Raw genomic sequence first — 21624 nt, 5'->3', positions numbered from 1 at the left:
ACGGAGATGATCGGAACGCCACACAGCTCCAAGACTACACTGCACTGGAAATGAAAGACTTCCGGCTGGTCGCTTGTCATGTGCAGTGGAAAGGAGGCTTTAAATCTATATATTTATTTAATTTTTTTATTCTCAGTTTTATTTCAACATATTCCCACGCTTGCCTATCATGACATCAGCTACCCGATATTCCAATTCACAAAAACGTGTAAGTGATCGTCATTAATAACATGAGATGAGCATCGCCATGTTTACTTGCGGCCACGCAATTATCTCATTCATAAACTCAGAACATGCAGGATTTAGCACGTAAATTCACCAGTTACTCCCAAAATGCATGCAAGTAAGTGGCTGGTGAACTTAGAGAAGAATAGATTCAACTTTATAGTTACTTTTACTGTATATCTGATATAAATAAAACACATCAGCAAACTATAGTTAAATTGATTGTTAGACTTCCTTCCAAACTCTAAATGCATTGTTTTACTAGTACTTGTGTGTTTACATGTCTAAAAATAAACGCTGCATAATTGTGATAATATGACACGTCTTTCTCTGGCTCAGCGCCAGCCAACGCGTCAAAGCAGTTTAAATTTTTTTAGTTGCCACTCTACAGCTTAGTCAAACAAGCTAACGCTAACTTGTCATGCTTGTCAAGTTGATTGAGTAAAAACACCAGCACCAGGGACTTTATGGTCCTCACTTCAAAACGAAACAAAAGTAGGATTCTTTAGTGATTTACCCTGCTGAGGAACTCCCTTTTCATCCCCGTCTATAAGGCAGCAAAATGTGTATCAGTGTGCGAGAAACCACGTTCACTCCGCTCGGTGCTGAACTAAAGTGTTGTTTTAATAATCAAACGTCGATTATGAAATTCGTTGCCAACGCTTCTAGTAATCGGTTTTCATCAATTTAATCAATTCGTTGTTGCAGCCCTAGAAATTTGTGAATTCTTTTTTTTTTTTTTTTACAACAAATTGTTGTAATTTGTGTTTTGAAAAGGATTTATTTTTATATTTTGTTTACTTTAGAATATTCTTAATCATACATCTTTTCTATTTAGGTTTTCTATTCTTTTGTGGTCCAGGTGTCTAACAGAATTGTAACATTTATTAAAATAACTAAAAATTATTGAAAATTTCATTTTCATTTTTCAGCCAGGCGATGTAGTGTCGCAGTAGGTCATGCTGGCGACTCACAGTAAGAAGGTCGCTGGGTCAAGCCTAAGTTGATGTTTCTGTGTGGAGTTTGAATGTTCTCCCTGCATTTGCTTGGGTTTCCTCCGGGTGCTCCGGTTTCCCCCACAGTCCAAAGACAGGTGATACAGGTGAATTGAGAAGGCTAAATTGTCCGTAGTGTATGAGTGTGTGTGTGTGTGAATTAGTGTGTCTAGATGTTTCCCAGAAAAGGGTTGCGGCTAGAAGGGCCACCGCTGCATAAAAACGTGCTAGATAGGTTGGTGGTTCATTCCGTTTTGGCGACCCCTGATTAACAAAGAGACTAAGCCGACAAGAAAATGAATGCATTTTTCAGCCAAGTGCATCCAGAATATTTGGGTTCAACCTCAAACTTGATTTCAGTGCATTCCTAAATAAGTAAATAAATGAATAAACCTTTACTGTTTTTAATGTCATTTTTTTACAGTAAAGTGTTCAAAAAGTCATGACAACAAACATTATGAACTTATTTTAATAAGTAAATTAAGTTTAAACAACATGTCAGTATTACCTTATTATTTTTAGTCTGATTTACTGATTAAATTGACAACTAGAAAAGCTTATTTTTTAGCCAACAAAAATTTTAAACACTGTCGCAGTAGTTCAGTGATTGCATTTCTTTATCTTCTACAGTCTAATCTAGGCAGCTCATTAGAATTGACGAACATATCAATAGCTCTAAAAGTGAACCTGGGAGATTAATTAACCACCTTCACCAAATTGTTTTCTGACAAAACACATTATCAGAAACCTCAGTGCAATGCAAAGAATGCATGAGGTGAATGCATTAAGAAGCACAAGATAAAATAAACCAATGATCCACTATCATCCTGACTTGCAAACAAAACACACTCACAGTCCGACTGCGATTTGTCATGGACTCAAAGGACTGTCAAGGCACAGGAAGACACTTCCAAGCATCTCAACCCCAAACTCTTGAAAGCAATGCACTGCTTCTTTCAGCATATTACACCGTTCTATTAGCCTGTGCAGGGTTTGCCATCCAATTTAACAGGAATGCCACTTTTGATTTGCAGCTTGCTGGCGGGGTTTCAAACTTAAGCTTTATAGCATATTCACTGCCTGGATGCCATCCTCCAAATTTAAAAGCAAATGTCAAGTTTTAAATAGATTTTGTGAAGTCTCCTTGCAGATTCAGCAAAATTTTTAATCTAGCTGAGCACAGCAATCAAGACAAGTAAGAAATTATATGGGGACGGAATTATATAGCAGCTAGGCCTCAAAAACAAGCCCTAATCTTGATAAAATGCCACCTTAACAGTCCAGATCCCAAACACTTCTGTGTGTATTATTTGAATGCATGCATGAACACGCACAGTCCTATCTCAGACACTCTAAAAATAGAAAAGCGTGTCAACTGTTGTGATAAAACCAAGTATTAGGCTGGTTTACCAATGCATTGAAGCCACAGTCACACTTAACTTTGGCAACACAAACATTTGTAGAGATACTGTCATGATTGTTAAATGGCACAACACAATCTATGATGTACTTTTTGAAAGCACATTTCAACAAATGACCCATTAAAATAAAAAATAAATAAATAAAAAACTCTACAGCACATTGTACTTAATTTTACAGCAATGTTGAAATTCTGCAGATTTAAAATTTGCATTATCTTAATTAAACTAAGAGGTCACCTCGTAACACATCAGTCTTTTCTCAGATTATCAGTATTTGTTCCATCTATTTGCCAAAACTGAACTTTGGAATGTAGCAGATGCTGAAAATCTTACATTGCAGGTCTGCTATACATATGACGTCAATGGATTAAAAAGTGTAGCATGACTTCAGAACAGGGCTGAGAATGCAGGGATCCACACAATTCATTTTGTTGTTCATTCATTCATTTTCTTGTCGGCTTAGTCCCTTTATTATTTCGGGGTCACACAGCAGAATGAACCGGCAACTTATCCAGCATGTTTTTACGCAGCGAATGCCCTTCCAGCCGCAACCCATCTCTGGGAAACATACACACACACACTCATCCACACTCATACACTACGGACAATTTAGCTTATCCAATTCACCTGTACCGCATGCCTTCAGACTGTAGGGGAAACCGGAGCACACGGAGGAAACCAACGCAAACGCAGGAAGAACATGCAAACTCCACACAGAAACGCCAACTGAACCAACCGAGGCTTGAACCAGCGACCTTCTGGCTGTGAGGCGACGGCACTACAAACTGTCACCCTCATTTTTGTTGTCCATTAAAGTAAATCCAACTAACTTAAGTACGTTAAACATTAAATTATTAAGTTTCCCATTCTTTGTTTGTTTAATTGTCTTGAATTTAAAGGTCTGTCCACACAACATGAACATGCCAAACATTTCTTTCCCACATGCGACCAATGCAGATAAAGGGTTAAACAAGCTGAATGTAAATGCTAATTCTCTCTCTTGGCAGCAAGAATCAATAAATATCCCAGTTACCAATTACATCTATTTGTGATATCTGTTTGGCAAGAAGAAAAAAAGATGTAAAAAAATGTACCTGATTAATATAGCAATTTCCTATCAACATATGTGGCAGTGCGCATGAAACCAAAAGGGAAAATCCTGAGAAGTCAACTTTTTTCCAATTCAATGGAAAAGTGATTAGAAGACTTCTCTGTCTAGGGCTGGGTATCGTTCCAAAATTTTCAATACCGATTCCGATACCCTAAATTCGATACTGGTTCCGAACGATACTTTTTTTGATACTTTCATTTTAAGAAATATATTTCCTAAATATATAAGATTAACATAACTCATAATCTCTGAGAAACTTTGGATTTATTTTTTCAGGATGTTTGAGACACTTTTCACAGCAGGCTTATCTCTAAGACCAATAAACAAAGAAACAAAAGCACAAAATGAACAAAGTGTAGTTAACACAATATATTAGTGCAAACAGTTTTAATAAAGTTTAAGCAGTTTTAAGTCAATCAGGTTTAAGTATTTGTGAGGCTGACTGCTGCTTGAAGGTTTAGTTCACCCAAAAATTTAAATTCTGTCAGTAATTATATTCAAATGAATATATTTTGGATTTAATCCAAGAGCTTTCTGAATCCTCCCATAGATAAATCGTTGAATATAGTTATTTTTGTTTACTTTGCACACAGGAGTATTTTCGCAGCTTCATATAATTATGATTGAACCGCTTATATCACATGGACTTTTTAAGCATTTTAGTATCAACTTAGCTAGGTATTTAAAGCCACCGAAACAGTATAATGTTACACAGCCTACGTTAGGTCCAAAAAAGGATGAATAAATTTACCCCGCACAAACCCCGTTTACACTGTCAGGTCTTGATGCCAAATTCCGATTTGTTGCCTATATCAGATTTTTTTTAAATTTCTTTTAAGGTGTACTCAGACTATCAGTGTGCCAGAGTGCGGTTTTCTTGGGCTTTGGCGCGATACACTTGTGTGTGAGTGCAAAACGCGCCTAACCCCGAAACTGAAAGCGAGACGTGACTTTTATGAGGCTGTTACATATGGATTTATTAATCATTCTTACTGTTCAGTGTACGCAAACTGTCGTAGTTTATTAAAGACGTAAACCCCTCACTGAAAGACAGCTGCGCACCTTCAGCAACCGTATAATTCCTACAGCACGAGGGCTTTATGAATGTTTATAAGCATCAAAAGTGGCGGATCTGTTCGGAGAGTCCTGCCATCTTTGCCACACTAGCCACTGCGAAATATGTGAATATTAGTATAAGCAGTGAATGGTTCAGTCCAGATTTACCCCCACGCAGTTTATGTAATGGTATGGCCCTGATGTATGTATGTGTGTGTGTGTGTGTGTGTGTGTGTGTGTGTGTGTGTGTGTGTGTGTGTGTAGTTAAAGGTGTGCGCGCACTGGTGTTTGAGAGAATAAAGTTGCTCTATGTAGCCTGCAGTGTGTGTATTAATAGCGACAAAAAGCAAAAGTTACAACACGAAGTTCGCCAAACTTTAAAATGATTTGAGGTGGAGGAGGTAGGAAAGGGCCGTCAGCTTGCGCTTATGTCTGTTTACCTTTCGGAGCCCCAGCCATCGCGCAGTTATGCTCATCAGTCACAGAGGACGACGCTTGTGGTGGGCATGTTGTTATGATGACTGCGCCAGTGTGATCTTCTTGCAGTCAAACAATGCAAAAATGCTTTAAAGTGTAGTGTACGCATAACAGCCTCACATTTGACAAGCTCTGAGCGAGTGGGCGTAACCGCCGTAAACTATTGATTTTTAAGACAGCCTCGCTGCAGCCAATCACCAGCATTTGATCCGGGCACTTTAAGGATGCCGCAGGTTTTCTAGCTTACTGACGTCGACAAGATTATACCCTTGGGTATCGAAATTTAGTACCGAACGAAAATGATTTTTTCGATACTCGATAGTATCGAGACGATTCGGTCGGTGCTAAAAAGGATCGAACTCGATACCCAGCCCTATCTCTGTCCACCTTATTTCATCATAAAAAACGATTATAATATGTATTGTGTTTAGCTTCCGGTCACGTGACTTTCAGCTATTTTTAGCTGTACAAAACAGCTCATTATTATTACTTTTTATGTATTGTCTTTGGGTGTTTTTACACCTATACAATTCTTTGAGAACCTGGCATGTTTGCTACCTTAGCTCAGTTTTTTGGACATATGTGAGCACCGCAATTGCGCTAAAATCCGCACCGCACCAAAACAATAAGCCTAAAATCATTCAGAGATGAGGTGGTCTCGACTTGGTTGAAACAAACTCTAAATCAGTTTTGTTGTAGGGAATAAGCAGTATGATCTAACGAACCAGGCTATACCATAGTGTATTATAGTTATGCAAAGGTGTACAGTTGAAGTCAGAGGGCTCTATTTTGACGGTCCATGCGCAAAGAGCAAAGCGCAGGGCGCAAACGCATTAAGAGCATGTCAGAATCCATTTTTGCTAATATAAGGACGGAAAAATCCGCTTTGCGCCGTGGCGCATGATCTAAAAGGGTTGAGCTTATTTTATTAATGAGTTATAGGTGTGTTTTGAGAATAAACCAGAGTCTCATCTCCTATTCCCTTTAAGAGCCAGTTGCATCGCGCCATAGCGAATTTGCTATTTACAAAACGAACTTTGAAGGTGGAAAAACTGAGCGTTTCACTAGCAAGAAAACAGTTAAACAGAGCATCTACAGCGGGAAAATGAGAAATGAGCCTCCTCATTATGTAGGCCTACTTGCACTTTCGCCCTCGTGGATAGCAAACGAATAAATACCAATAATAATGAAGTGTGGTCAAAAACCTGAGTTATATCCTAATATACATGTTATGCCCCATATGGTCTAAAACCTGACAGGTGGGTAAATCTAAGCTTGTTTTTAATAAAACAAATATAAATATTTATATAATAAATAAATCTGCTAATAATGATAACATTATACAAAAGCAAATTGTCACAAATAAACAGAAAAAGCCTCCCGAGATGAAGACGGCATTTAAGTTTGGTTTTTATATTTATGTAAGCTAGAAAATAATATGTTTTGTAATATTTTAATCCTTTATATTTATATCCTATATATATCCTTATTATATCCTATATATTTCCTTAATATTTAAATTATTTTCATTTGTAAAGATATTGCTCTACATCTTGTGTGTATTAAGCAGTGTGTAAGCGAGGCGCTGGACAATAGACAGGCTAATAATTTTGTCCCTAAAATGTTTTTTAAAAAACTGCTTTTATTCTAATAATAAATAAAACTAATAAAACAAACAAGACTTTCTCCAGAAGAAAAAAATATTATCAGACATCCTGTGAAAATCTCCATGCTCTTATTAAACACCATTTGGGAAATATTTTAAAAATAAAAATTTATGAAAAGCGGTTAATGATTCAAAATGAACTCAATATATATTCAATATGTTCAAAGTGAACTTTTTTGCTTGTGTCTTATTTCTCATCGTCATGAATTAAAATAAGGACGTATAAGAGCTGAGCGGAATCCCAGAAAATAAACAAAACTCAATGTGAGGTAAGTACACCCGACTTGTTTTAAAAATTTTGAGAATGATGAAACTTTGTTGTTTAGGAACAGAACAATTAAAAGTACCCTTTTAAAGATGCTAGTTTAAAACTAACATCAAAAAGCCTTTTATATTATTTTTAGAAATTAAACTTAGCAAGAATATTTATACATTCCGTTAAAATAAATATTCTAAATATATAAATGTTGAGGAGAAAAAAAACACATATTACTGTATGAATTTTACATGTAAATTAATTTCTTCATTCAGGGGGTGACACCATATCATGAAACATATTTTTGTTTGCTGATTTGAGTTCATGATGCAGATTTAATTAAATAAAAAAATACATCTTCAAAAATTGTATTTAAACATTCTGATTTTGTCATTTAAAATCAAACAATATGATCCAGTGTGTCATACATTTTGAATATCAAAATCATAGGTAAAACCCATGCATATGGCACTTTATTATCATGTTGAAACGAACAAATGCTTTAGCTTAATAACAACAATTACTGAAATTATATTCAATTACTGTTCTGGTACTAGAGTTAATTGATGATAAATATGTGAAATAGCCTTCTAACAGGATTGTTCATGGCACAGTGTTTCTCCTGTTTGTCAGTGTCAATGAGAACATCTGCTCTCTGGCTGTAAACACACTGCGATTTCAGTCATGATTTGTTTGTCTGAGACTAATTTAGGGAATCCTAAAAGCTGGACTCAATGATGAGGAGGCTAAAAATTGTTATTTCTTAGCCACATATTTGAAATTATTTGTCAAAACATTCCAAATATAAACAAACATTTAGGTTGTGAGCATACCCTTTATTCAGTATAACTTGTCTTTGAAAACAATTGATATATCTTGAACTATGTCACATAACTATATTGAGGCACAGCAGTTTGTCCAGGTCAAAGGTCCCCGATCACCAGTTAACTAAAAATTAATGTAAATCTTGCAGGAATGTTATTCTAAGTATGAAAATTACCATATTAGTAAAAACAGCACTTTCTTTGTACACTACTTTTTTTTTTTTTCATTTTTACTTCACAAACCAATAAGCAGCCAACGCTCACATAATACAAGTGAAATTGTTTGATTATAGAAATTCCATTGCATTTAAAATGTGACTTCGACAATACAATCACTTCCCGCTTTCGATGGAATAGCTGTTGAAATGTTCTTTTATTTATAATCTGTTTAATGATTAGTATATGCGCTTACCACTGCTTTTTACAAAAAGACTAAATAGAGCTGGGGAATGTCTTTAGGTGCATAAGCATCAGTTTTTGTGCTAAGTTTCTATGAAAGGTAGTTTGCTTCTAAAAGAGAATAACATCTACATGTAGAAAAACAGAAGCCCACAAAGTCTCTTTAAACACTTGTCCACAGTGCATCAAAACATGTGTAGGCAACACAAGCCCTTGTGAGCGATGTTAACCAGTGTCTCAGAGATCATCATCACGTTCTTGTGCTCGATATGTTTGCTGTTTTCCTCGATATGTTATGCTTTCTCGATTCTAAGGGCCGGGACACACCGAGCCTGGACCATAAAGATGTACGTGAACACACCAAACAGACGAAAGCTGACTGAAACAAGAGCCGAATTCTGCACATACAGAAGAGGACTGGTCTTACCGCACGTTGGGCGGCAGTAGTGCATTTTCTCATTCCATAAATGGACACCGACCTTCCAATACAACGTGTAAACAAAGCAGCATTTCGTACCAACATAACAGTAATTGTCACTCACCATAAAGGAATTTGCTCATCCAAATATGTCTGACAATCTAATAATCCATGGCTTGAATTGTTTACTTGCTTGTGCTCTAATTCATTTCTGAATAACCAATAATCAGTCAATGTTCCGACGCCAATTTGAAATACTGAGTCAGTCCAACAAACTCAGACGTAACATGATATTAGCCGACATGTGAAACACACCAAAGCAACTAGGCTGCCCGACTAACCAACGAAGCCCAGTATTTACATGTATATAACGGTCAAAGGCAAATTATAAATTTAGTGAAGATCCAGTCCTAACCCAATCAGGTCACTGAAAAATCTCTGCCATACCCCTAGCATCTCTCCTGCTGGACCCCAGTCATCCTTATTGTCGAACCCTGCCTAAAAGATTCTTGTGACCCTTGGATAAAATCGGTGAATCTGACATGTTAATGGCAATTGCGTTTAACTTTTCTCTCCGATAATGTTCTGGCAATGTCAGAAACTTTCTTGCAGTGTTAATGACAACCATTGAAACAAAAAACAAAAGAAGCGGCATATATGATAACCCAGTTAGTTTTCTGGTTTGATTATTAATGCATGTTGTGAGCAAAATTAATGCCAAAGATAGCTTATTGCATTTTTTTGATTCCGTATCTGGCGTGTCTTGATTGTTGTAAAGGTTGACATCATGATATCCCACAGTGACATAAACCAAAATTGTATTACTATTAATCTTACGAGGATAAGCCTCTAGAGATGAATCATCCCGTTTTCAATGGAGTCCTCATGAGGATCAATTTCGTACAGTCTGAAAGCTCCAATCATGCAGGATTATCAAAATCACATCGTGTGAGCAACCTGCCTTGTTTCTCAAAATGTTTTACGTTTAATAAGAATTTTAAGTTCTTAAATAGCCAAGTATTTTTAAAAGCCTAGAGATGATTTACTTCTTTAAGAGGCAGCTGAGAATGAATACAACAGTGAAAATATTGTTCAATTCACCAAGACACAAAATGAAATTCATCATTTGCATGTGCATCTCCATGTACAGTTGGTGATTAATGTTTTCGTAAGAGCAAATTATATCACAAAAATCAATAAAACAGCAATACATATCTACCTATATTTTTATTATGACTTTCGAAACTGTTTTCCAGACAATTGTTGTTGTTGCTGTTAAAGTTTTAGTTTGTTGTAGAACTGACATTAAGTTAATTTGGCAGTCTAAAACTAAAAAGTCCGAGCAACCAAATATAACGAAATTAACAAATTAAAACTGATTCACTTACTCTGATTCACAAAAAAGTACTAAACTAAAGCCTGGTTTCCACTTATGCGTCAAGTGATGCATGCAACACGCATAGCTGTGCATTTATACTTCTGCGCGCTGGTTCTGTCCCTCTGCAATAACACTTCCGAAACGCTAGTTGGCAGTGAGATATTTATGTTCCTCTGTGTCGAGTTTCTTCGCTAGTGTTTTGTTTTTTCTGAACGCTTCCTTAATGTACAAGTGGCTCAAACTCACTCCATCGCCCAGACTGGTCAGCGCTACCAAGCCGACCAATCACAGAGCTTGCGATACGCGTCATTGCAACGTGTAGTTACATTTTGAGAGGTGCGCCTCAGCGACCTTGACGGCCACAGCATAGGGCTATGCATCAACACGTAGTCTGTGCCATAGCATATGTGTGCGATTGACACAGAAGTATAAATCAGCCATTAAATGTCATCAATAAAATTAAAAATTTGATGCACTATATTTAAATTTTTTTTTTACTTTTATTTTTTACATTGCGTAATTGTTTTCAGAATCTGACATTACATTATAAGAGGTCATGAATGGGGATGCAACGAATAACCAATTTCACTATTAACTGCTCTTTAATTTGACACATTTAATTAACTTTAAAGGCTTGTTAACGCATTTATGCACAGAACAAAATAGCAAAAGTTACGCCAACTGTGCGCTAGTTTAAAGTTCCGAGCTTGTACACCGAGGCTAATACACTCACACACTAGATTAAAGGCTGATTTTAACTGTGGCTGAGACTATTAAATAAGGGCCGTTAACATATCTCCTTTCTTTTGCATGTGCAAGTTTGTTATGTCCAATTGAGGCACGTGGAATGCACAGGCATATTGGCAGTGACGCAACACTCTCATGCTTTCCAGGCGCACCTAGTTGAAAGAACACTGTGAGCGTACCACAAGTCACATGACAACAACCAGTCAGCTTTATATTTTGTATGGAATATACACATTTCTTCTCCAAAGAGTAAAAATAAATACCAAAGGAAAATACCAAACAATTTGGAATTAAAGTTGTTCAAAAGTACCTGGTTCAGCAGCCTTTGACTACATTTGTTCTCTTTAAAAGGGAAATAAGTAGGTAATATGTGGCTTAGAATAACATTAGACAAATACTTTTATTTATTTATTTATTTGTTTGTTTGTTTGTTTGTTTGTTTGTTTGTTTGTTTGTTTTTTTATTTATTCATTTATTTTTTTTGTTTGTTTGTTAATTTTAATTTTCAGTGTAACATTACTATGGATGTTTAAATGCCAAAAACTTTTTTTTTTTACTTATTGTTAAGTCCAAAGAAAAATGGACTATAGTTTATTATTATTAATAATATTTTGTGCTGTATTATTTGCTCACTGAGCAGCAACAAATAGCACTATAAAATATAGGGAGTTTTCATGTGATTTTCTAAACTAGTGTTTTGAAATGCACAATCAATAATCATGACAACCGTGAAACCATGATTATTACTTAGACTATAATCGTACAACCAAAATCTACAACCGTTGCATCCTAAGTCATGAATAAATCAACTTCACATAAACACAAATTCAATCTGTGAGCATTTAAATATTTTTTGACAAAAACTAGTCATATCATATACATAGTGAATCTTAAGCCTGCACACAACTTCTCAAAAAGAAATAAATTACCACAATGTATTACTATTTAGAGGAAGAACTACACAATAGTTCTTCAATTTTAACAGGAACAAAACGTATTTCACAAATATAAAGTATTTTTGTTACACTTTGAACACATCATTTTAAACTAAATAAGCAACAATAAGGCACTACATAAAAAAAACAGCTGCATATGTTGCTGAAAACTGTAAACTTGCCAACTGAAATAAACAATTCCCCACCAAAAAAGTGTTTGAACGTCATAATTCTCAAACAGCATGAGCCCTTTATACGAGAAAGACGAGGAACTGCTGCAAATTTACAAGTTGAACTTGACCTTCGGTTCACACACACAACAAAAGTATGTGAGCGTGTGGGTGGGGGGAGGGGAACGGCAGAGGTTTCATTAGTCTGTCAGAGAGCAGGAAGAGACAAATGAACAGCTACAGCGCGGGTCAGGAGAACGACCATCCCCCAAACACCACCACAGCACAACACACGAACCACTGGTCTGCAACTTTCAGCCAGCGCTCATGTGGATAACCTTTAATCTGGGAAATAAAATCAACATGACCTGATATATGACTGCCACCCAGATCTGTCAAAGGAACGCAGCCCTAACACTTAACATTTGCATATAAGTTTGTTGCATAACATCAGTCCAGAAATGCTGTGTTTGGTTACCCATAACAAGTAGAATACCTCCTAAATGTTTAGTAAAAATAAGGTCTGAGTAGGCCTGCACAATATTGGAAAGAAGTTGTAGTGGAATATTTTGTTTTTCTGCAATATTTATTGCAATATGAACACAGTTTTAACGGATGAATTGAACTGATTGAATTAAAACTGTATATCCATATTTTTTAGATTGATTAGGAAGATTTTGTAGGGGAGTGCATCTGCATTAGGGCTGCACAATATATCAATTCAGCATCAATATCGCAATGTGATCCTTCACAATAGTCACATTGCAGGATATGTAATGTTAACTTTGTATTGTAATTTATCTGTTTTTGATGCCTGGGATTGTATAATGATTTTAAAAAGCATTCAGGCATAAAAAATTGTACCATTTGCGACTTTAACAATGATACATTTTTTAGAATTATTTTTATTTTAATCATTTAATTACTGTACTTGCATACGGTTAAGACTCGGGAAACGATAAAACACTTTATTTCAATTGGAATTTTTTCTTGATCGTATTTATAGATTGTTATGCATGAAAATACTCACAACATCTGCAAATACAGAAATGCACTACAAATAGCACAGACCTAGACATAGCTATGTCCGTTATCCGTTTTCAAGGCTCAGCGCAGTTTGGAAAAGTCAAGGTTTTAAAACCACCAAAATTTTCTGCTATTCCTTTCCCATGGTATTTGCAAGATTTTTTTTTTGTTTAGTTTGGCTGTGTTTTCAATAAAAAGTACGCAAAGTTTGGACTTGCGTCTTTGGAAGTTCAGACTTGCCAAGTTCAGACTTAGAAGAACAAACTCTCGAGGACTCAAAAACACAAGTCGGGTACTTCATCAAATGGAACGGCAGTGTACTTTAAAACGTCACTTACCTTACCATGGGTTTCACTGTAAATATAACAATAAAATTATTTAGTTACATAAAGCACAGCCTTATAATTAATATTATATTAATATTATGATCTTGATTTAAGCGTTTTTGATTTAGGCATTCTGGGATATCCGTGCTCCAAGTTCACACAAGTCACCTCTCAAAACATCCTTGGCAAAAGGGGCGGAGCAAGTACACATCCGGGAATTTTATCTGTACTAGGCAAAATGTGAACTTTGAGCTTGAACAGTACTTCAGCGACGATTGATGATGTTTCATAAGAACACAAGAATGCAAGTACAGACAAGAACGCATTTTGAGAAACAGCCAATGATTTATTTGAATCATTCAGCCTGACATGTTTACTGCTCCAAAATATTACAAATGTTTCTCAAAATAAAATAAATTGTGTTCAAAAGTGGAAAAAGTTTTTGTTTTTTACCCAGACGTTTACATTTTACAGCAGTAACCACAATACTGTGGAATTTTTATCCAAGGCTATCATTCCACCAGAATCATTTACCGGCCCATCACTACACAGACCACAATGAAAATGTCTTGGGGGACCCCCCACATTTTACAGAATGTTTATTAGATTTTATAGAGATGCAAATAGTAAACATCAGTTCATCAGTCATTGACTAAACACTGTTGACGGTTGTATGAAAATCCTTGCAACACATCCAAATACAGATATAGCAAAGACAATAACGCAAATATGTTAGGGACCCCAAACATTTTATAGATTGTTCATTAGATTTTATGGAGATGCACTCCCACTGCAGAATCAATGTAACATTATACGTTTTTTCCAAGCAGAGAATTCTGGATGCACTTGATTGTAATAGTTATTATTTTTATTTTATTAATATAATTTCCTCAGCTATATTGATTTTCAAAAGCAAGTCAATAAAACCACATTTATTTTATCATCACACATACATGTCATGAGGCAGTATTTCATCCGCTTTGTCATGACAGCACATGAGCTCTATTGCAAGCAGCAGGAAACACTACTAATACAAAAACGAATGAACTTTGATTTTCCTGTGAGCATGTGCAATTCATGCATAGATAAGTTCTTTGACAAAGAATCTTTGACGTGCGCAAGCTACTCTTGCACTTTAGTCAGAGCAGCAACAAACCACAGTGACTGCGGAGGGAGTGTAAAACCAGCGGGCTGAACACTGCGGCCTTTTTTTGGCTCATATTTTCCACTGTTTGCCATTTTTGGTCGATAACATTTGGAGGCCCAAAATTCAGTGCATCCCTAAAAAACAACACTGCATGGTCTTTATCAATAAAAATATATACATATGGCTAATATTTGTTAAAGTAACAACCTATACATTTTTGTAGCCAAATGGTTGAAACTCACTTGAAATGTTTACACAAGCTATGTTTACATTCACCTATTTTAATAAGCATAAAAAGGTAGATGGAAACGATCATGTGATGATAAAAATGTGTGTGAATGGACAAACCAGCAAGCTGACCACACTGTAAAACATCTGAAATGTTGTTTTGGTCATTCTAAAGGCTCGTACACCACGGGAAGCTTTTCGTTTGCGTTTTTTCAAAACGTTTTTCCAGATTCAAACCCAAGCGATTTTCACTGTCGCCAAGCAGAAGAGTATGCAAAATCACTCCTTGACCTTAGATGGCGCTACACAACTTTAAGCTTCTGAAACCCGCTTGTAACACAGAAGAAGACAAAGTTGACCAGCTTGTTGTTATGGATGGTTCAAGCAGCAGCTCCAGATCTAGTGATGAATAAATTATTATTGTTCTCCAGTGCAATAAGCAGCTCCACGTTCATATCGCCTCTGGGCATCTTCTTCAACGTGCGCTCGCATTGACAGTTTTGTGCTTGAGCGCCTCCAAGTGCTGTTTATTGTAACTTCAGCAGCTCTGTGCACGTGAACAAAAGTGCTAACCTTATTGGTGGAGGTTTTGACATGGCTCGTCAAAACAAAAAAAGGAAGATTGGGCTTTTTTTTTTTTTTTTTTTTAATTACGCCTGCCGTTTTGCACATTGATATGTACGATCACATTGACGCCCTTTATTTAGTCACGAGGTGTAAAACATTGACGGAAAATGCGAGCAAAAAACGTCTCTGTGTGCACAGGCCTTAAAATGCATTAGCCATTTCAGTTTTAGTGTTATTATATTGCTAATTTCCTACAGAACTGTCAAGGGCATTAGTGCTTCGCCTTCGAAGACACCATCAAGTGTCTTCTGAGGCACAAGTAGTTTATTAAATGAAGAAAAGATTCACGCAGCAAATTCTGTTTTAACTTTTAATAATTGATACCAGTTAATCAGGAAGTGGAGATTTTGTTCTCTTTGACTAGTTGGATGGAAACCCCATTGTATTCTCACATCTTTTATGCAATATTCCAGTTTTGCTCGTAAATTTAATTTGCAATTTTGGATGGAAACATAGCTACAGTCAAAGCCCTTAAAAACAGACAAATAATAAACTTTCACTGCATTATTGTTAAACTTTGCAATGACTTCACAAATCGCATTCATTTTAAATTGTTGTCCTGGTTGACGATAATCCCAGCTCAACACATCCCACGATGTAACAATTGCAGATGTGTGCATTGGTATGCTGAAATGATATATTGTGGAGATTGTCCTACTCACAATTTCTGACGAAATAATCTTAGAAACACAGAGACATCGGTGACCTGTGTGACTTGTTGGCAAAGAAATAGGGAAGTACATTTCTGAAATTGTACTTCCACTTACAGTCACATCAGAGTTTCACACAACCAGAGTCAACATAGACAAGAAAACAGCCTGAGGTCAGACAACATAATGAAACAAGATTCATTACTCTGGATTATATTCCACAGTATTATATTACACAGCCTGTGGAGGCTTTACTGCCTCATATTTGTTCAAGTTATTCATCAATTTGGAGTCTATAAACAGTTTACAAGCTTAACTAATGTTTATGATTTTGAAAGTGAACTATGAAAGTTATGAAAGTGAATTGTGCAAGTGTCATTAGAGTCGCCATCAGCAATTGCGTAAATAATGACCGTGTCCAAACAGGTTTCCTGAACTAACTCTATCTCTGATTAAATTCAAAGATAGTCCCGCCCTAACTTACACTATGGTTATGTTATAGCCTAGTGCTTTTGTTATTTTTATCACTTGGAAAACGTTATACGATGTTCTTGTATAAAATATCAGCTTTGTATTTATTCAATATGAAGTCCAACTTCTTTTATTCTTCATCCACCCCCACATATGCAGAGTGCTGTTTTATGCTTTCACAACAGCGCAATAGTATGTACAACAGCAGATTTGAACCCGCTGTAACTGATATCTAAATTTAGTCAGCTAACAGTTTCTGGGAATCATTCACAGAAGGAAGCTGACCATGGTGAAGTCAATCACACCACCAGGGACTGTCCTGCACGTCTACAGTGGGATGCCTCTCTCCCCTAAACGCACACACACACAAATCCACAACATGAGCCACGGTACACAGACAGACGAGATGCTGAAAAAGGCTCCATCAGATTAGGTGTCAAATTCCAAGTAAGCTGCACTTAATTTAAAGGTGATGCAAAGTCTACACAAGCTTCATACTTAGAGACAAGGCCCTAAAAATAGGGCTGCACAGTATAATTTTATTTGTTGCGACATCATGAATGATATTATTAATATGCAATATTTATATCACAGAGAGATGTAATGAATTACATTTATTTTACGTGTCAAGCATTTGTATGTTACACGCACAGGTTGTTGTCCAAACCTGACCAATCAGCCTGCTAATTTATACCTGCCTCCCCAGTATTATGGCATTAGCCTAATAATAAGGACAAGTGCAAACTTATGAGTTCAGAGCAAATGGCAGGAGTAAAGAAAGTGAGGAAAATGAAAAACGTGTATAAGAATCAAAATTTCCACTTAGGTCATTTGTTTGTTGGTTTGTACGTTTGTTTGTTTGTTTACTGCCATATCAGAAACCTATGGCTATAGCATCGCAAGGTCAAGATAGATAAAAACATATCACACAATGACAACTTCATAAATCAATAAGAGCAATAAAAAAAAACATTCAAATTTTGCATAAAAAAATAGTATGATCATTATTTTAAATGGCTAATGAACATAGAATTTCACAAGGAAAGCAAACATTTATACCAACAATTTCAATGCAATACTCAACATCGCATATTAGATACATGGTTTCTGCTACATTCAATCCTCGGTGGCGGGGGCGCCACACCAAAATTCATCCCGCCACGGCTACATTACAGCTTCTCATTTAAAACATTCAGTAGTTTTTTTTTTTTTATATAGCAGGTTATAATCGCTTCAAAACCTATTAAAAGGAAAGTGAATTATAACAGCGTGAACTTTTCTGTGGTGCTGTGCGTTATTTGTTTAACCCTTAAAGTTTACGTGCTGACTGACTGACTGACAGGTGCGTGATGCCAGCAAACACGACGTATAGCTTTCAGTTAAGATGAACACAGTTTCCATGATTATACTTTATAGATAAAGGTCTATGGCTCTGCATATTAGGACTTTATCTTGCTGGAGTTTATAGCCGTTTCACTTTCCTTTAGGACACATTAATAACACTGAGACATTCATAAATATTCCTAGCAAATCTAATAAATGTTGGAGACATACTCGTTACATAAATGCACTAATCGCACTTTAGCAGCGTTTATTAGAGAGCGCACAAGAAGATAAGTGCTTAAGCAACGTATATTTGAGGGCGTGCAAGAAGTTTTGTGCACGAGCAGAGAATATCGGCGCGCAAGCAAAGAGATTCGCATGCTCGTATTAATGTAATGTAATGTAATGTGTATTTATATAGCGAAATTATTGTGTATTACATGTAGGGCTGAAAAAAGATCATGATCATGATCATGATTCGACCCTACACCTGATCTTAATTCAGCATTCCTACGATTCAGACAATTATATTTTCAAGGTCAGAAGAAAAACTTAAAAGCGGTGGCACAGGTCTTTACAGGAACATGAACACCTTCAAATGGCGTTAAAAGTGTCACATACTGTATTTATAAGGTATAATTCACCCAGAAATGTAATTTCTGTTTTCATGTAATGATGTATTCACAGCCGTGCAATCACATGTGAGTTGACCGCGAGGCTGTTTGTTAACTGTCGAGAACACGCGTTAGTGCACGAAGTATGGCAATAATGGCTACTTTAGTGAACAGAACCCGCATAGGCTGTGGAAAACAAGTAATAACGTTGTAAATAACATTCAGTTTGTTGCACAGAGCGACCGTTGGAGAGCCGCACCGACATATTAAAAGTCTGTTTAAGTCCACCATAATGACTATACAAAATTTTGCATTTTAAGCAACAGTAGACCTACAAATGGGTGTAATATTATTAGTGTTGTTGTTTTACCATACAGTCACTTTAGAATTATATGGTTCTATCTGACATTTTTGTCAAAATTGAGTTATTAATTGACAACTTATTTACAATAGGGGATGTTTTATATAAAGTTGTTTACATTTTAAGACTTTTTAAAAAATGCTGCACGCATACTGTTTGCTATGGATGGCAAAAACTTTGCAGCTCATTATCTCAAAATCATTCAGAATGCAGACAGAACATTATAATTCCAAGGTGACTATATTTTGAGAATTAACAATAATAATAGCCTACTCACATTAACCTTTATTTTACATCTAAAGAATCGTGATCTTGATTTTAAGCAAAAAAAAAATTGTGATTCACATCTTAGCCAGAATCGTGCAGCCTTAATTACATGAATGTGATCTCTTATGTAATATTGCGCTTACGACATTTGTTGTTGAAATAACGCCATAGGTAGTTGGTAGATCTGTGAAAAAAAAAGCCTGCCGCCACAGCTGGAAAAAATCCTAGAGGAAACACTGGGATATCTTGCAGTATTATATTATAATAGTTGATTCCCCTGATAAGTTTATGTTCGCCTAAATAGACAAAATAATACCCAGAAACCAACATTTTTGCAAAGGATTTTATTTTCGGACAAACATTTTAAATGTTTTAAAGCATACTAAATGGGTCATCCAAATGACTAGCTGAGTAATCACCCATTGGAAGGCATTAAATAATTAAGCTGGTTTCAGGTTAAAGCTGGATGGCGAGCTTGTAATAGTATGGAGCAGGAGGTCTCGGGATGTATTTGTAAAAGTTGGACTTTTCAAATTAAAACAAAAAATGTTCATGGTGGAGGCTTAAAAACAATGGTTGTGAAAAATGGTGCAATGGCAGAAAACAACCATCTCATTGTAGAAGTAATAACAGTGTTTGTTTAAAGAAGGCCAAATGTAAAACGCTTTTTACTTTTAATATTGTAAATTTTAATTAATGTTTTAATTAAAGCTAGCCATTTTCTTAAATAAATGACAATACAGATAAAACAGGGTTTTTGGTGCAATATTTTGGTGTTTTCATATAAATTTCCTGTCAACTTTCAATCATTTGTGTTGCATTGTATTGTTACTACACTGAATAGTAGGCATTTACTACATACTCAGTTCATGTACCATTTCAATAAAAGTTTGCATTCCACAACATGAAACGTAAGCTTTACAATATCTCAATCTTACATTAATAAAAATAAGACGATACTGTAGATTATCTATTTTAACAGTATACAGTCATATTTAACCTGAAAGTGCAAGACTTCCTGTGTCAGCCACTTCCAGTTACTTCAACCGTCCAAAAATATATGTTGATTGATAAATAAATAGTGTAAACCCTACAGTTTGTCTAGTACATCATAATAACTACATCATAATAAATGTCACTGACACAAAACAAGCATTACTGTATATTTTAAGTATTACGTAAGCAATAATATTCTTGTATTGGTCTTGCCTTTTTACAGAAAGCAAGAGTGTTGTTTTCCCAATATCAAATTAGTGATGATGAGTTTAACAGTTCAAGAACACTAATTGTGAATACTGAGTGAGTTTCATTTTAAACAATATATTTTTATTTTATTCAATTGTTTTAGGATTATTAGGATTAAACTAGTTAAATCTGAGATTAAGGGTGCTTTCACACCTAGACTTTCCTTTCGGAACCTGTCTCGTTTGCCCAGTTAGCGCGGTTCATTTGCCATATGTGAATCCAGCAATTGCACTCGGATCCGCGTCAAAACAATCGCTCCGAGATCGCCTGAATGAGATACAATCCGAGCCCGGCAATATTACAGTGTGTCATGCATATGTAACAGGCATATATATGTACAGCTATATGAAGAGAAAATGATGAGTAGTCATGTAGTCAAGTAATGTACGTTTCATGTAAAATAAGAAAGTGAAAGCATGCTGAACTATTAACGTAAGCAGTTTATGGGTTTATCCAATAGGAAAATTGACCAAACTGCTGTAGTTTATCAGTTATTTCCCTCTATAATGTAAAGCCTATAATGCATAAGTAAACTGCTACGTATAAGAAAGTGTTACCTCTGCTCTATATTTAGTGATGACGTCTGTGGGTGTCACCATTCAAAATTAAAGTGCAGATTTTCACTTATAATGTCTTATTATTATATTGTCATAAATTAAAATAGGGAAGCATGGTAGCTAAGCGAGATTCTGCAAAATAAACCCGCAAACTCTGACCAATGTGAAGAGAGTTTACTCGCACGGCACTTGTCTTACCTATTTTGGTCCGTTTAGAAACTTTGTCGTATGAAAGCGAACCGCACCAAGAAAAAAAGAGCAACATTGTAACTATTTTAATCCCTGTTTCGGAACAAATGAATCGATTCACAGGAGTGAAAGCACCCTAAGGCTACAGTGCTTTTGTTCAAAAAAAAGAATCATTTTTTTTAACTAGCATTCCCATTGCTTTTAAAACAAATCAGCTGTTTTGAACTATTCAGTTGAATTTACAACACTGACTTGCCATCACTGGCAGCATTATAATCACATGGGGCTCTATTTTGACGATCCAGGCACAAAGTGCAAAGCACAGGGCGCAAAAAGCAATAAGGGCGTGTCGGAATCCACTTTTGCTATTTTAAGGACGGTAAAATCCACTTTGCGCCATGGTCTAACAGGGTTGAGCTTATTTTCTTAATGAGTTATAGGTGTGTTTTGAGAATAACAAAACACAAAAAGAAAATTGTTATGAACACACTGAAAAAGCCCGCCGAGATGAAGAA

At 35.9% G+C, this 21624-nt stretch overlaps 2 protein-coding genes across 19 annotated transcripts in view; one reads left to right on the top strand and one right to left on the bottom strand.

Moving 5' to 3' along the window:
* si:ch211-51h4.2 overlaps positions 1–21624 on the top strand; it is a 458725-nt gene that overhangs the window by 388064 nt on the left and 49037 nt on the right. For 3 of the 16 annotated variants that reach the window (XR_015502337.1, XR_015502338.1, XR_015502343.1), the window contains exons 20-21: positions 7169–7220; positions 8745–11279. The exons of 10 other annotated variants lie outside the window; for them this stretch is intronic. The gene's annotated coding sequence lies outside the window, so the exon portion shown is untranslated. Of the gene's footprint in view, positions 1–7168; positions 7221–8744; positions 11280–21624 lie in introns of those variants that run through there. 3 more of the 16 variants (XR_015502340.1, XR_015502341.1, XM_087273277.1) reach the window with 1 other exon arrangement.
* tbl1xr1a (TBL1X/Y related 1a) overlaps positions 1–21624 on the bottom strand; it is a 123877-nt gene that overhangs the window by 98370 nt on the left and 3883 nt on the right.

Source organism: Danio rerio, chromosome 11 (genome assembly GCF_052040795.2).
Source record: "Danio rerio strain M-AB ecotype USA chromosome 11, GRCz13ab, whole genome shotgun sequence".
Classification (NCBI taxonomy): domain Eukaryota; kingdom Metazoa; phylum Chordata; class Actinopteri; order Cypriniformes; family Danionidae; genus Danio; species Danio rerio.
The sequence above is the reverse complement of the archived record's forward strand: the minus strand, read 5'-3'. Positions and strand labels throughout refer to the sequence as shown.